A 14,490-nucleotide genomic window follows, 5' to 3' on the forward strand; every position below is an offset into this window, starting at 1 on the left:
CCTACTGATAGAGGTCCTTATTGTTGACAGTACTAACCTACTGATAGAGGACCGTAGTGTTGACAGTACTAACCTACTGATAGAGGACCGTAGTGTTGACAGTACTAACCTACTGATAGAGGTCCTTAGTGTTGACAGTACTAGCCTACTGATAGAGGTCCTTATTGTTGACAGTACTAACCTACTGATAGAGGTCCTTAGTGTTGACAGTACTAACCTACTGATAGAGGACCGTAGTGTTGACAGTACTAACCTACTGATAGAGGTCCTTAGTGTTGACAGTACTAACCTACTGATAGAGGACCGTAGTGTTGACAGTACTAACCTACTGATAGAGGTCCTTAGTGTTGACAGTACTAACCTACTGATAGAGGTCCTTAATGTTGACAGTACTAACCTACTGATAGAGGACCGTAGTGTTGACAGTACTAACCTACTGATAGAGGTCCTTAGTGTTGACAGTACTAACCTACTGATAGAGGTCCTTATTGTTGACAGTACTAACCTACTGATAGAGGTCCTTAGTGTTGACAGTACTAACCTACTGATAGAGGACCGTAGTGTTGACAGTACTAACCTACTGATAGAGGACCGTAGTGTTGACAGTACTAACCTACTGATAGAGGTCCTTATTGTTGACAGTACTAACCTACTGATAGAGGTCCTTATTGTTGACAGTACTAACCTACTGATAGAGGACCGTAGTGTTGACAGTACTAACCTACTGATAGAGGACCGTAGTGTTGACAGTACTAACCTACTGATAGAGGTCCTTAGTATTGACAGTACATTCCAGATGTAGTCTAGGTGAGGTAATGTTGATAACAGTAGTGGCCTAAACAGAGCCATTCCAGATGTAGTCTAGGTGAGGTAATGTTGATAACAGTAGTGGACTAAACAGAGAGCCATTCCAGATGTAGTCTAGGTGAGGTAATGTTGATAACAGTAGTGGACTAAACAGAGAGTCATTCCAGATGTAGTCTAGGTGAGGTAATGTTGATAACAGTAGTGGACTAAACAGAGCCATTCCAGATGTAGTCTAGGTGAGGTAATGTTGATAACAGTAGTGGACTAAACAGAGTCATCCCAGATGTAGTCTAGGTGAGGTAATGTTGATAACAGTAGTGGACTAAACAGAGAGTCATTCCAGATGTAGTCTAGGTGAGGTAATGTTGATAACAGTAGTGGACTAAACAGAGCCAGGATGTAGTCTAGGTGAGGTAATGTTGCTAAAAATAGTGGACTAAACAGAGCCATTCCAGATGTAGTCTAGGTGAGGTAATGTTGCTAACAGTAGTGGACTAAACAGAGAGCCATTCCAGATGTAGTCTAGGTGAGGTAATGTTACTAACAGTAGTGGACTAAACAGAGTAGAGAGCCATTCCAGATGTAGTCTAGGTGAGGTAATGTTGATAACAGTAGTGGACTAAACAGAGCCATTCCAGATGTAGTCTAGGTGAGGTAATGTTGCTAACAGTAGTGGACTAAACAGAGCCATTCCAGATGTAGTCAAGGTGAGGTAATGTTGATAACAGTAGTGGACTAAACAGAGCCATTCCAGATGTAGTCAAGGTGAGGTAATGTTGATAACAGTAGTGGACTAAACAGAGTAGAGAGCCATTCCAGATGTAGTCTAGGTGAGGTAATGTTGATAACAGTAGTGGACTAAACAGAGCCATTCCAGATGTAGTCTAGGTGAGGTAATGTTGCTAACAGTAGTGGACTAAACAGAGAGCCATTCCAGATGTAGTCTAGGTGAGGTAATGTTGCTAACAGTAGTGGACTAAACAGAGAGCCATTCCAGATGTAGTCTAGGTGAGGTAATGTTACTAACAGTAGTGGACTAAACAGAGTAGAGAGCCATTCCAGATGTAGTCTAGGTGAGGTAATGTTACTAACAGTAGTGGACTAAACAGAGTAGAGAGCCATTCCAGATGTAGTCTAGGTGAGGTAATGTTGCTAACAGTAGTGGACTAAACAGAGAGCCATTCCAGATGTAGTCTAGGTGAGGTAATGTTACTAACAGTAGTGGACTAAACAGAGTAGAGAGCCATTCCAGATGTAGTCTAGGTGAGGTAATGTTGCTAACAGTAGTGGACTAAACAGAGCCATTCCAGATGTAGTCTAGGTGAGGTAATGTTGCTAACAGTAGTGGACTAAACAGAGCCATTCCAGATGTAGTCAAGGTGAGGTAATGTTGATAACAGTAGTGGACTAAACAGAGCCATTCCAGATGTAGTCAAGGTGAGGTAATGTTGATAACAGTAGTGGACTAAACAGAGTAGAGAGCCATTCCAGATGTAGTCAAGGTGAGGTAATGTTGATAACAGTAGTGGACTAAACAGAGTAGAGAGCCATTCCAGATGTAGTCTAGGTGAGGTAATGTTGATAACAGTAGTGGACTAAACAGAGTAGAGAGCCATTCCAGATGTAGTCTAGGTGAGGTAATGTTGATAACAGTAGTGGACTAAACAGAGCCATTCCAGATGTAGTCTAGGTGAGGTAATGTTGATAACAGTAGTGGACTAAACAGAGCCATTCCAGATGTAGTCTAGGTGAGGTAATGTTGCTAACAGTAGTGGACTAAACAGAGCCATTCCAGATGTAGTCTAGGTGAGGTAATGTTGCTAACAGTAGTGGACTAAACAGAGCCATTCCAGATGTAGTCTAGGTGAGGTAATGTTACTAACAGTAGTGGACTAAACAGAGTAGAGAGCCATTCCAGATGTAGTCTAGGTGAGGTAATGTTGATAACAGCAGTGGACTAAACAGAGCCATTCCAGATGTAGTCAAGGTGAGGTAATGTTGATAACAGTAGTCGACTAAACAGAGCCATTCCAGATGTAGTCTAGGTGAGGTCATGTTGCTAAAAATAGTGGACTAAACAGAGCCATTCCAGATGTAGTCTAGGTGAGGTAATGTTGCTAATAGTAGTGGACTAAACAGAGAGCCATTCCAGATGTAGTCTAGGTGAGGTAATGTTGCTAACAGTAGTGGACTAAACAGAGCCAGGATGTAGTCTCGGTGAGGTAATGTTGCTAACAGTAGTGGACTAAACAGAGCCAAGATGTAGTCTCGGTGAGGTAAAGTAATCTAATCTACATTGTATTACCTGTTCGTAGCGCTGCCTGTCTGGCGGTGGGTCAGGGCGCCACCTGGCTGTGTGGAGGACAGCTGCACTGGGGGGGTTTCCTAGAGCCACGGGGTCAGTTTGTGGTTAGGGCTCAGGGCTGGGCACACAGTGGCAGGCTGGGAGAGGGGCTGGCAGCTGGCTGGGACCCTGTTGGCATCGCTGAAGATGCTCGGAGCAGTGTGTGTGTGTAGTGGGGATTTTGTCGTTTAAAATTGGCAGGCCAAGGAGCAGGAGTCTGCCTGGATTTGATATGTTCTGACACTGTAGAGCAGGGGTGTCAAAGTCAAATGGACGGAGGGCCAAATAAAAAATTTAGCTACAAGCCGAGGGCCGGACTGTTCGAATGTTCATTGAAAAATTTTTAAATGACGCATATAGTCTAGTGAACCTAATTGAACCTACTGAAAACCTAACAAATATATTCCAATATGATCAGATAAATAAAGCAATATTTTCTTATGGCTCTGTCAGTAATCTTTAATTTTCAACAGACACAAAAGACAAATTTCCTTTATATAAAAATCCCCATAACATGAACATTAAATGAAAGAAACCGGTATTCAAGGCACCATCAGTAGCCTATATTTTCTATTTTAGCAAAAGTGGGCTAAATTTACTTCAAAGAAAAAAACAATAATAGCAATTTTCTATCATCCACTCAACTGAAATATTTTTAAAATATAATTGGATTGAAATACAATAAAATAAAGTGCAAAAATCTATTAATCAAAAACAACACTTTGTTTAAGGAGAAGTAACATGCAGTGAAAACAAATATTAAACTTTAACTTTTAAACTTGAACTGAGTAAAAACTCTAAATATGTGATTGCACAGTAATGTTCACTTGTTTGAGGTTGAGGGTGATACTTGGTGGTGTCCCATCTTTTCCACAAGTTCATCAATGTTCGGGTAAGGCTCTGAGCTGAGGAAATCCTCAGAATTGAGTGGAGGTGTTCAGCAGTAAGTCGACTTCTGTGTGATGTTTTGTTCAGGTTCATCAAAGAAAAAGTTGTTCACACAGGTATGTGCTGCCAAACATAGACAACGTTTGAGCAGCCTGGATGCGCAGCTGGGGCATTGTGTCGGGAGGAAACGGGCGAACTCCGCAGCACCCACTGCCGCATATTTTGCCCTCAGTGCATCATTGCATTGGAGGTCAATCAACTCCATTTGGAGGTTTGGTGGTGAGCTTTCCACGTCAACAGCAAATGGGTTACCGAGCAGTTCCAACCTGCTTTTTTGTGCTTCAAAGTCAGCAAATCGGCGTCGAAAGTCAGCGGCAAGCATACCTATTTTATCAGCCAACTGTGCGCTCGGGAACGCACTGGTAGAGAGCTTCTCTTTCATGGTCTGGCAGCTGGGAAAGTGGCTCAAATTTTCTTTCCGCATCTGCGTCTCCCACAGAGTCAGTTTGGTTTTAAATGCCTTCACTGTACTGTACATATCAGGGATGACATGGTCCCGACCCTGCAGCTGCAAGTTCATTGCATTCAGATGACTCGTAATGTCACACAGAAAAGCCATTTCACACAGAAACATTTCGTCTCGGAGTTGTGTTGTGTCTTTCCCTTTGCTGTCCAAGAACAGACAAATCTCCTCACGAAGCTCGAAACATCTTTGAAGCACCTTTCCCTGGCTTAGCCATCGCACCTCTGTGTGATAAGGCAAATCACCATGCTCCGTTTCTAACTCCGTCAGAAATGCCTTGAACTGGCGGTGATTCAAACCTTTGGCTCTGATAAAGTTAACTGTGCGCGTGATGATGCTCATTACATGCTCCATTTTCAAGGCTTTACCGCACAACGCTTCCTGGTGTATGATACAATGATAAGCTGTCAGCTCACCTGTCGCGTTTTCCTCTTGCATCTTTTCCCGTATCTTCGCCACCAGTCCGCTCCTGTGTCCACACATCGCAGGTGCTCCGTCGGTTGTCAAACCCACGAGTTTTTCCCAAGGCAGCTCCATCTCATTTACACATCTTGACACCTCTTCATACAAATCATGCCCCGTAGTTGTGCCATGCATAGGACGTAAAGCCAAAAACTCCTCTGTCACGCTTAGGCTGGAGTCCACTCCGCGGATGAAAATTGACAACTGGGCAATGTCAGAAATGTCGGTGCTCTCATCCACAGCCAAGGAATATGCAATGAAATCTTTTCCCTTTTTCACAAGCTGCTCTTTTAGATTGATGGACAACTGGTCTACTCTCTCGGCAATGGTGTTTCTGCTCAGACTCACATTTAAAAAGAGTTGCCTTTTTTCTGGGCAAACTTCGTCACAAACTTTAATCATGCAGTTTTTGATGAAATCCCCTCCGTAAATGGCCGGGCTGATTTAGCGATCTCTTCTGCCAAAATAAAACTGGCCTTGACAGCAGCCTGGCCTTGTGATTTGGCTTTTTTGAACAGAGCCTGTCGAGATTTGAGGCCTCGTTTTAATTCCTCTGCCTTTTGTAGCCTTTGTTCCATGTCCATATTCTTGTTTTTGTCCGCGTGTTTCGTTTCATAATGTCGTCTCAGATTATACTCTTTCAGTACCGCCACACTTTCTCCACACAGAAGACACACAGGTTTTCCAGCTACCTCCGTGAACATATACTCCGACTCCCACCTTGTTTGAAACCCCGGTTCTCAGTGTCCACCTTCCGTTTTGCCATTTTTGATGGGTATCTGAAAGTTAATTTTACTGTGATGCTGACGACTGCTGTGCCAATAAATATTGAAATGAAGCAGCCTACTGCTCGGTGCGTCACCGTTGCATTGTGGGAAATGTAGTATTGGTGCGTGTAAAAGATCTGCGGGCTGCCGGCTTGCTGCGGTCTGCGGGCCGGTTCTAATAATAAATCAAGATCATCCCAGGGGCCGTAAAAAATCTTCTCGCGGGCCGGTTGTGGCCCGCGGGCCTTGACTCTGACATATGTGCTGTAGAGGAGGGGAGGAGGGAGGAAGAGAGGAAGGAGGAAGAGAGGAAGGAGGAAGAGAGGAAGGAGAAGGAGAGGAAGGAGAAGGAGAGGAAGGAGAAGGAGAGGAAGGAGAAGGAGAGGAAGGAGAAGGAGAGGAAGGAGAAGGAGAGGAAGGAGAAGGAGAGGAAGGAGAAGAAGAGGAAGGAGAAGAAGAGGAAGGAGAAGAAGAGGAAGGAGAAGAAGAGGAAGGAGAAGAAGAGGAAGGAGAAGAAGAGGAAGGAGAAGAAGAGGAAGGAGTTAGGTTGGATACTCCTGTGTATTTTGATGTGAGTGTCGGACAACAGAACTTCTACTTCCTCATCCTCTCTTCCTCTTCCTCCAGTATCCTCTAAAACCTGGCTGCCTCCACACTTCTCCTGATCCAACCACTGACTAACACAGACGCAACACCCTTAGTGACAGCGATCCTCTTCTCTCTCCCTCTCTCCCTGCCTCCACACTTCTCCTGATCCTACCACTGACAAACACAGACGCAACACCCTTAGTGACAGTGATCCTCTTATCCCTCCCTCCCTCCACACTTCTCCTGATCCAACCACTGACTAACAGACGCAACACCCTTAGTGACAGCGATCCTCTCTCTCTCTCCCTCCCTCCCTCCCTCCACACTTCTCCTGAACCAACCACTGACTAACACAGATGCAACACCCTTAGTGACAGCGATCCTCTTCTCCCTCCCTCCCTCCCTTCCTCCCTCCACACTTCTCCTGAACCAACCACTGACTAACACAGACGCAACACCCTTAGTGACAGCGATCCTCTCTCTCCCTCCCTCCCTACTTCTCCTGATCCAACCACTGACAAACACAGACGCAACACCCTTAGTGACAGCGATCCTCTCTCTCCCTCCCTCCCTCCCTCCACACTTCTCCTGATCCAACCACTGACAAACACAGACGCAACACCCTTAGTGACAGCGATCCTCTCCCCCTCCCTCCCTCCCTCCTCCACACTTCTCCTGATCCAACCACTGACTAACACAGACGCAACACCCTTAGTGACAGCGATCCTCCCTCCCAGGGGAATATCATGGACACCAGGCAGTGTTGCGTCAGTCTGGTAATTCCACGCCACCTCTTGGAGAACAGAATGTGTGTGTCTGTTTGTAAACACGGCCAAGAGCCCAGAGAGGAGAGATACCATAACGGTCACAGGTGTGTTCGTCCCCTCCTCAACTCTGATGACTGTGAGAACAGGGAACTCTAGTCGCTGTTATACAACAGGCTTAGAAAATGATCTGACTCCGTGGCAACAAAACCTCAGAGAGACAGAGAAGCTAGGTAGAAGAGAGATAGGTGTTGGAATGTGGACTAGATGTTGGGTTAGGTGTTGGACTAGGTGTTGGGTTCGGTGCTGGACTAGGTGTTGGTATGTGGACTAGGTGTTGGTATGTGGACTAGGTGTTGGGTTAGGTGTTGGTATGTGGACTAGGTGTTGGGTTCGGTGCTGGGTTAGGTGTTGGTATGTGGACTAGGTGTTGGGTTAGGTAAAGGTATGTGGACTAGGTGTTGGGTTAGGTAAAGGTATGTGGACTAGGTGTTGGGTTAGGCATTGGTATGTGGACTAGATGCTGGGTTAGGTGCTGGTATGTGGATTGGGTGCTGGTATGTGGACTAGGTGCTGGTATGTGGACTAGGTGCTCAGATCATGTCGTGTCTATAGCTGATCTCTACAGCTGGTGCTGGGTTAGGTGCTGGTATGTGGACTAGGTGCTGGTATGTGGACTAGGTGCTGGTATGTGGACTAGGTGCTGGGTTAGGTGCTGGTATGTGGACTAGATGCTGGGTTAGGTGCTGGTATGTGGATTGGGTGCTGGTATGTGGACTAGGTGCTCAGATCATGTTGTGTCTATAGCTGATCTCTACAGCTGGTGCTGGGTTAGGTGCTGGTATGTGGACTAGGTGCTGGTATGTGGACTAGGTGCTGGTATGTGGACTAGGTGCTGGTATGTGGACCAGGTGCTCAGATCATGTTGTGTCTATAGCTGATCTCTACAGCTGGTGCTGGGTTAGGTGCTGGTATGTGGACTAGATGCTGGGTTAGGTGCTGGTATGTGGATTGGGTGCTGGTATGTGGACTAGGTGCTGGTATGTGGACTAGGTGCTCAGATCATGTCGTGTCTATAGCTGATCTCTACAGCTGGTGCTGGGTTAGGTGCTGGTATGTGGACCAGGTGCTCAGATCATGTTGTGTCTATAGCTGATCTCTACAGCTGGTGCTGGGTTAGGTGCTGGTATGTGGACTAGGTGCTGGTATGTGGACTAGGTGCTGGTATGTGGACTAGGTGCTGGTATGTGGACTAGGTGCTGGTATGTGGACTAGGTGCTGGTATGTGGACTAGGTGCTGGTATGTGGACTAGGTGCTCTGATCTCAACAGCTGGTGCCTGAGGGGGACATCCATGTCATCAGCACCGGGGAACTAGTTGTTGTTTTGGGGGTTTAACTGCTTTGCTCAAAAGGGCAGAACGGCAGATTTTTCCACATTGCCGGCTTGACGATTCAAACCAGGGAGAGGAGAGGAAGAGAGAGAGAACGGAGAGGAGAGGAAGAGAGAGAGAGAGCGAGGAGGAGAGGAAGAGAGAGAGAGAACGGAGAGGAGAGGAAGAGAGAGAACGGAGAGGAAGAGAGAGAACGGAGAGGAAGAGAGAGAGAACGGAGAGGAGAGGAAGAGAGAACGGAGAGGAGAGGAAGAGAGAACGGAGAGGAGAGGAAGAGAGAGAACGGAGAGGAGAGGAAGAGAGAGAACAGAGAGGAGAGGAAGAGAGAGAACAGAGAGGAGAGGAAGAGAGAGAACGGAGAGGAGAGGAAGAGAAAGAACGGAGAGGAGAGGAAGAGAGAGAACGGAGAGGAGAGGAAGAGAGAGAACGGGGATGAGAGAGACGAGGGGGTGTCTGAAAGGACAAGAGGCTGAAGACGTTCGTGTCAACCCCTGACTGGGTGTGCAGGATTTTGTTCCAGCCCTTCACTAACACATCTGTTTCCAATGCTGAACTAATCACGGCCATTCAGTCTGGTGGGACAGATGTATCTGAAGCTGATGTGTTTTACAGCAGGGCTGGAATGAAAGCCTGCCCCCCCCCCCCTCCTATGGCTCGTCAGGACCAGCGGGGGGGTTTCGCCCAACAGCTCATCGACAGAGTGACAGAGGAGAGAGCACGACAACAACACAACAGGAAACTAACTTTACTGTCCCCTAGGGAAAGGAAATGCTTGGCTCAGTCTCCTACACCTTATATAAACAACCCTGTACTAAAATAAACTGCCTGGAAACAGCTAGAAGACAGGAAAGGGGTGGATAGACTAGTCTGTCCTCTCACTAGCTAGGCTAACAACATGTAACTAGCTACTGGCTTCCCTGCAGAAAAGCTAGGCTAACAACATGTACCTGCAGAACAGCTAGACTAACAACATGTACCTAGCGAGTAGCTACCCTGCAGAACAGCTAGGCTAATAACATATAACCAACTACTGGCTTCTCTGCAGAACAGCTAGGCTAACAACATGTAACTAGCTAGTAGCTACCCTGCAGAACAGCTAGGCTAACAACATATAACTAGCTACTGGCTTCCCTGCAGAACAGCTAGGCTAACAACATGTAACTAGCTATTAGCTACCTTGCAGAACAGCTAGGCTAACAACATGTAACTAGCTAGTAGCTACTCTGCAGAACAGCTAGGCTAAACAACATGTAACTAGCTAGTAGCTACCCTGCAGAACAGCTAGGCTAACAACATGTAACTAGCTAGTAGCTACCCTGCAGAACAGCTAGGCTAAACAACATGTAACTAGCTAGTAGCTACCCTGCAGAACAGCTAGGCTAACAACATATAACCAGCTAATGGCTTCCATGCAGAACAGCTAGGCTAACAACATGTAACTAGCTACTGGCTTCCCTGCAGAACAGCTAGGCTAAACAACATGTACCTAGCTAGTAGCTACCCTGCAGAACAGCTGGGCTAACGACATGTAACTAGCTAGAAGCTACCCTGTAGAACAGCTAGGCTAACGACATGTACCTAGCTAGTAGCTACGCTGCAGAACAGCTAGGCTAAACAACATGTAACTAGCTAGTAGCTACCCTGCAGAACAGCTAGGCTAACAACATGTAACTAGCTAGTTGCTACCCTGCAGAACAGCTAGGCTAAACAACATGTAACTAGCTAGTAGCTACCCTGCAGAACAGCTAGGCTAACAACATATAACCAGCTAATGGCTTCCCTGCAGAACAGCTAGGCTAACAACATTAACTAGCTAGTAGCTACCCTGCAGAACAGCAAGGCTAACAACATGTAACTAGCTAGTAGCTACCCTGCAGAACAGCAAGGCTAAACAGCATGTAACTAGCTAGAAGCTACCCTGCAGAACAGCTTGGCTAACAACATGTAACTAGCTAGTAGCTACGCTGCAGAACAGCTAGGCTAAACAACATGTAACTAGCTAGTAGCTACTCTGTGTTGGGGACCCGGCTGTGGCTTCTAAGACAGGAGGATAAGTTAACTCTGCTACTGAGACCCACTCCTGACTCAAACCCTGCCTGATGATCAAATGTATCACTCCAACCAGTAAAAATAACCCACTGGCCTCGTCTGGGCACACTGCCCCCCGGTTCCATTGGTTCTCCCACCAGAGTTCAGCGGGTCAATTCTGTTCCATTTCCTCAATTAAAAAGGAAGTAGGCCTAAAAACTTAAGAATTCAAAAAAAATAAATTAAAATGTCATTTCCTTGATTTCTCACGTTCTCTTTCCTCACCACCTTCTCAAAACCAATTAGATGAGAAGATCAGAGGGGGGAGGGACATCTAACCTTCTCAAAACCAATTGAATGATGTTGTCTCAGGGGGCCCCCGCCTGCCTGGAAAACGATGTCGGGTCAAACAGAAGAGCGGACGCTGGGCAAAGGCTACCGGGCTGAGCCGGGGGCCAAGGCTACTTGTGTTACCACGGAAACCTCCAGATAATAGCAGCATTGTGTTGTTGTTGTTGTAGAAGACCGTGTTCAGAGAACAACACGTTTCTAAATCACGTCACAGTTTCAAATCTCTATAAAAAATAAAACACTTCTAAAATGGTTCAGACCACAACAACAGAACATCTAAACCGTGGCAGAGAATCTATTGGCTCTTCAAAGGGCCAAAAGGGGAGGGTTCAAATAGAGGACAGCCAATAGTGTAGATTAGACATCAATATCAACAGAATTCTAAAAACTGGGTGTTATGTTGATTTTTATTATCATTATTCTACCCCTTTTTAACTAGGCAAGTCAGTTAAGAACAAATTCTCATTTCTTTGTTTACTGAGGGTGCTATCCTCAGATAATCGCAATCGTTTGCTTTCGCTGTAAAGCATTTTTGAAATCTGACCTATTGGCTGGATTGACAACAAGTGAAGCTTTAATTTGGTATATTGAATGTGTGATTTCATCAAAGTTATATTTTTATAGTAATTTATTTGAATTTGGCGCTCTGCATTTTCCCTGGATGTTGGCCATATATCCCTGAGAGGTTTAAGAAAAAATTCTTATTTTCAATAACGGCCTAAGAGGGTTAAGTGGTATAAGTACCTTGTCAGCTCGGGGATTTGAACTTGCAACCTTTCGGTTACTAGTCCAACGCTCCACTAGGCTACGCTGCCGCCCCAAATGATGATGATGATGTCAAATATCAAAAAAAAAAAAAGGTTCTTACCTGTTGACCAGCCCCTGTATCTTAACCTCCTTCCTCTTCACTCTCTCTCGCGCTCTTCCATCCACTGTTCTGTCTTCTATGGGCTGGTTCCCTGAAGAGGCAGAGTGGGGAGGGAGACGTTAGGTCTATTTACATTTGCCTTGTGTTCCTGGGGGGGCGGCGGCTCCGACTACTGGGAACCGTCTCTGGGGCTCCTGACCAGAACATGTTTCTATTCCGTAATAGGGTGCGCCCTACGCCGTGCACCCCACCCCCTGCGCCGTGCACCCCACCCCCTACGCCGTGCACCCCACCCCCTACGCCATGCACCCCGCCCCCTAAGAAATGTATTGCTACTTTTGGCCAGGCTCCAATACTTGGTTCTGGGGTTGTTTAAGCCAACGATTAATCGAAAACGTTTTCAGTCTAACCCCCGTCTCTGCCTATAAAGAGGGAGAGTTGGAAGGTGAGGTCTTTCTGGAGAAGCAGGTCGAGCGTGGGAACTCAAAGTTTGTTGACTTCAGGGTCACCAAGGGAACAAAAAGGCCAGTCTGACACCTAGCAGCTTCACTACACTACTGCCCCCTCCACCACGGCTCAATGCCCCCTCCACCACGGCTCAATGCCCCTCCACCACAGACACACTACTGCCCCCTCCACCACGTCTCAATGCCCACTCCACCACGTCTCAATGCCCACTCCACCACAGACACACTACTGCCCCCTCTACCACGTCTCAATGCCCCCTCCACCATGTCTCAATGCCCCTCCACCAAAGAAACACTACTGCCCCCTCCACCACGGCTTACTGCCCCCTCCACCACGGCTCAATGCCCCCTCCACCACGGCTCAATGTCCCCTCCACCACAGAAACACTACTGCCCCCTCCACCACAGACACACTACTGCCCCTCCACCACGGCTCAATGCCCCCTCCACCACGGCTCAATGCCCCTCCACCACGGCTCAATGCCCCCTCCACCACGGCTCAATACTTAGACACTAAAACGCACCACAAGTTCTACCGGCTGCTCCAGGGACCCACGGGGTCAAACCGGCTGCTCCAGGGACCCCCGGGGTCATAACGGCTGCTCCAGGGACCCACGGGGTCATAACGGCTGCTCCAGGGACCCACGGGGTCAAACCGGCTGCTCCAGGGACCCACGGGGTCAAACCGGCTGCTCCAGGGACCCACCGGGTCAAACCGGCTGCTCCAGGGACCACCGGGTCAAACCGGCTGCTCCAGGGACCCACGGGGTCAAACCGGCTGCTCCAGGGACCCACCGGGTCAAACCGGCTGCTCCAGGGACCCACGGGGTCAAACCGGCTGCTCCAGGGACCCACCGGGTCAAACCGGCTGCTCCAGGGACCCACGGGGTCAAACCGGCTGCTCCAGGGACCCACCGGGTCAAACCGGCTGCTCCAGGGACCACCGGGTCAAACCGGCTGCTCCAGGGACCCCCGGGGTCAAACCGGCAGCTCCAGGGACCCCCGGGGTCATAACGGCTGCTCCAGGGACCCACGGGGTCAAACCGGCTGCTCCAGGGACCCACGGGGTCAAACCGGCTGCTCCAGGGACCCACGGGGTCATAACGGCTGCTCCAGGGACCCACGGGGTCAAACCGGCTGCTCCAGGGACCCACGGGGTCAAACCGGCTGCTCCAGGGACCCACGGGGTCAAACCGGCTGCTCCAGGGACCCACGGGGTCAAACCGGCTGCTCCAGGGACCCACGGGGTCATACCGGCTGCTCCAGGGACCCACGGGGTCAAACCGGCTGCTCCAGAGACCACCGGGGTCATAACGGCTGCTCCAGGGACCCTCGGGGTCATAACGGCTGCTCCAGGGACCCTCGGGGTCATAACGGCTGCTCCAGGGACCCTCGGGGTCATAACGGCTGCTCCAGGGACCCTCGGGGTCATAACGGCTGCTCCAGGGACCCACGGGGTCAAACCGGCTGCTCCAGTGACCCACGGGGTCAAACCGGCTGCTCCAGGGACCCACGGGGTCATACCGGCTGCTCCAGGGACCCACGGGGTCAAACCGGCTGCTCCAGTGACCCACGGGGTCAAACCGGCTGCTCCAGGGACCCACGGGGTCATACCGGCTGCTCCAGAGACCACCGGGGTCAAACCGGCTGCTCCAGAGACCACCGGGGTCATAACGGCTGCTCCAGGGACCCCCGGGGTCATAACGGCTGCCCCAGGGACCCCCGTGGTCATAACGGCTGCTCCAGGGACCCACGGGGTCATAACGGTGTGTAGTCCATGCCCACATTATGACCTGACGTGTCCCCTCTGACCTGTCCCCTCTGACCTGTCCCCTCTGACCTGTCCCCTCTGACCTGTCCCCTCTGACCTGTCCCCTCTGACCTGTCCCCTCTGACTGTAACCAGGTGGGAGGAATTTACCAGATGTGAAGTCATGAATACCAGCTGAATACCATTCATGAGATTTGAACTCATTGGGGCCAACCAATCATATCGGCTCAATGGCCAACCAATCATATCAATCATAAACTGAAAGTACAACTACCCCCCCGCCCCACCCCAAATAGATGCTGTTGTAGATGTTATTTCCGTAGTAGGGTGAGGTCAGAGGTCACCACGTGGGAGAAGTTGGTGATAGTCAGTTTTCCACTTGGAGAGCCGTTCAGAGAAAAAAAAAAACGTCAATAGTACAGTCTGTCCATTTTCAGATGCTGTAGCCAGTACACAGGGCAGCGGGGCCTC

General features: G+C 48.7%; 1 protein-coding gene across 3 annotated transcripts in view; it reads right to left on the minus strand.

Annotated features, from left to right (window-relative positions):
• LOC135532301 (trinucleotide repeat-containing gene 6A protein-like) overlaps positions 1-14,490 on the minus strand; it is a 42,359-nt gene that overhangs the window by 14,447 nt on the left and 13,422 nt on the right. For 2 of the 3 annotated variants that reach the window (XM_064959868.1, XM_064959869.1), the window contains exon 3: positions 11,783-11,873. The gene's annotated coding sequence lies outside the window, so the exon portion shown is untranslated. Of the gene's footprint in view, positions 1-3,112; positions 3,197-11,782; positions 11,874-14,490 lie in introns of those variants that run through there. The other variant, XM_064959870.1, reaches the window with a different exon arrangement.

This window comes from Oncorhynchus masou, unplaced genomic scaffold, assembly GCF_036934945.1.
Source record: "Oncorhynchus masou masou isolate Uvic2021 unplaced genomic scaffold, UVic_Omas_1.1 unplaced_scaffold_1808, whole genome shotgun sequence".
Lineage (NCBI taxonomy): Eukaryota > Metazoa > Chordata > Actinopteri > Salmoniformes > Salmonidae > Oncorhynchus > Oncorhynchus masou.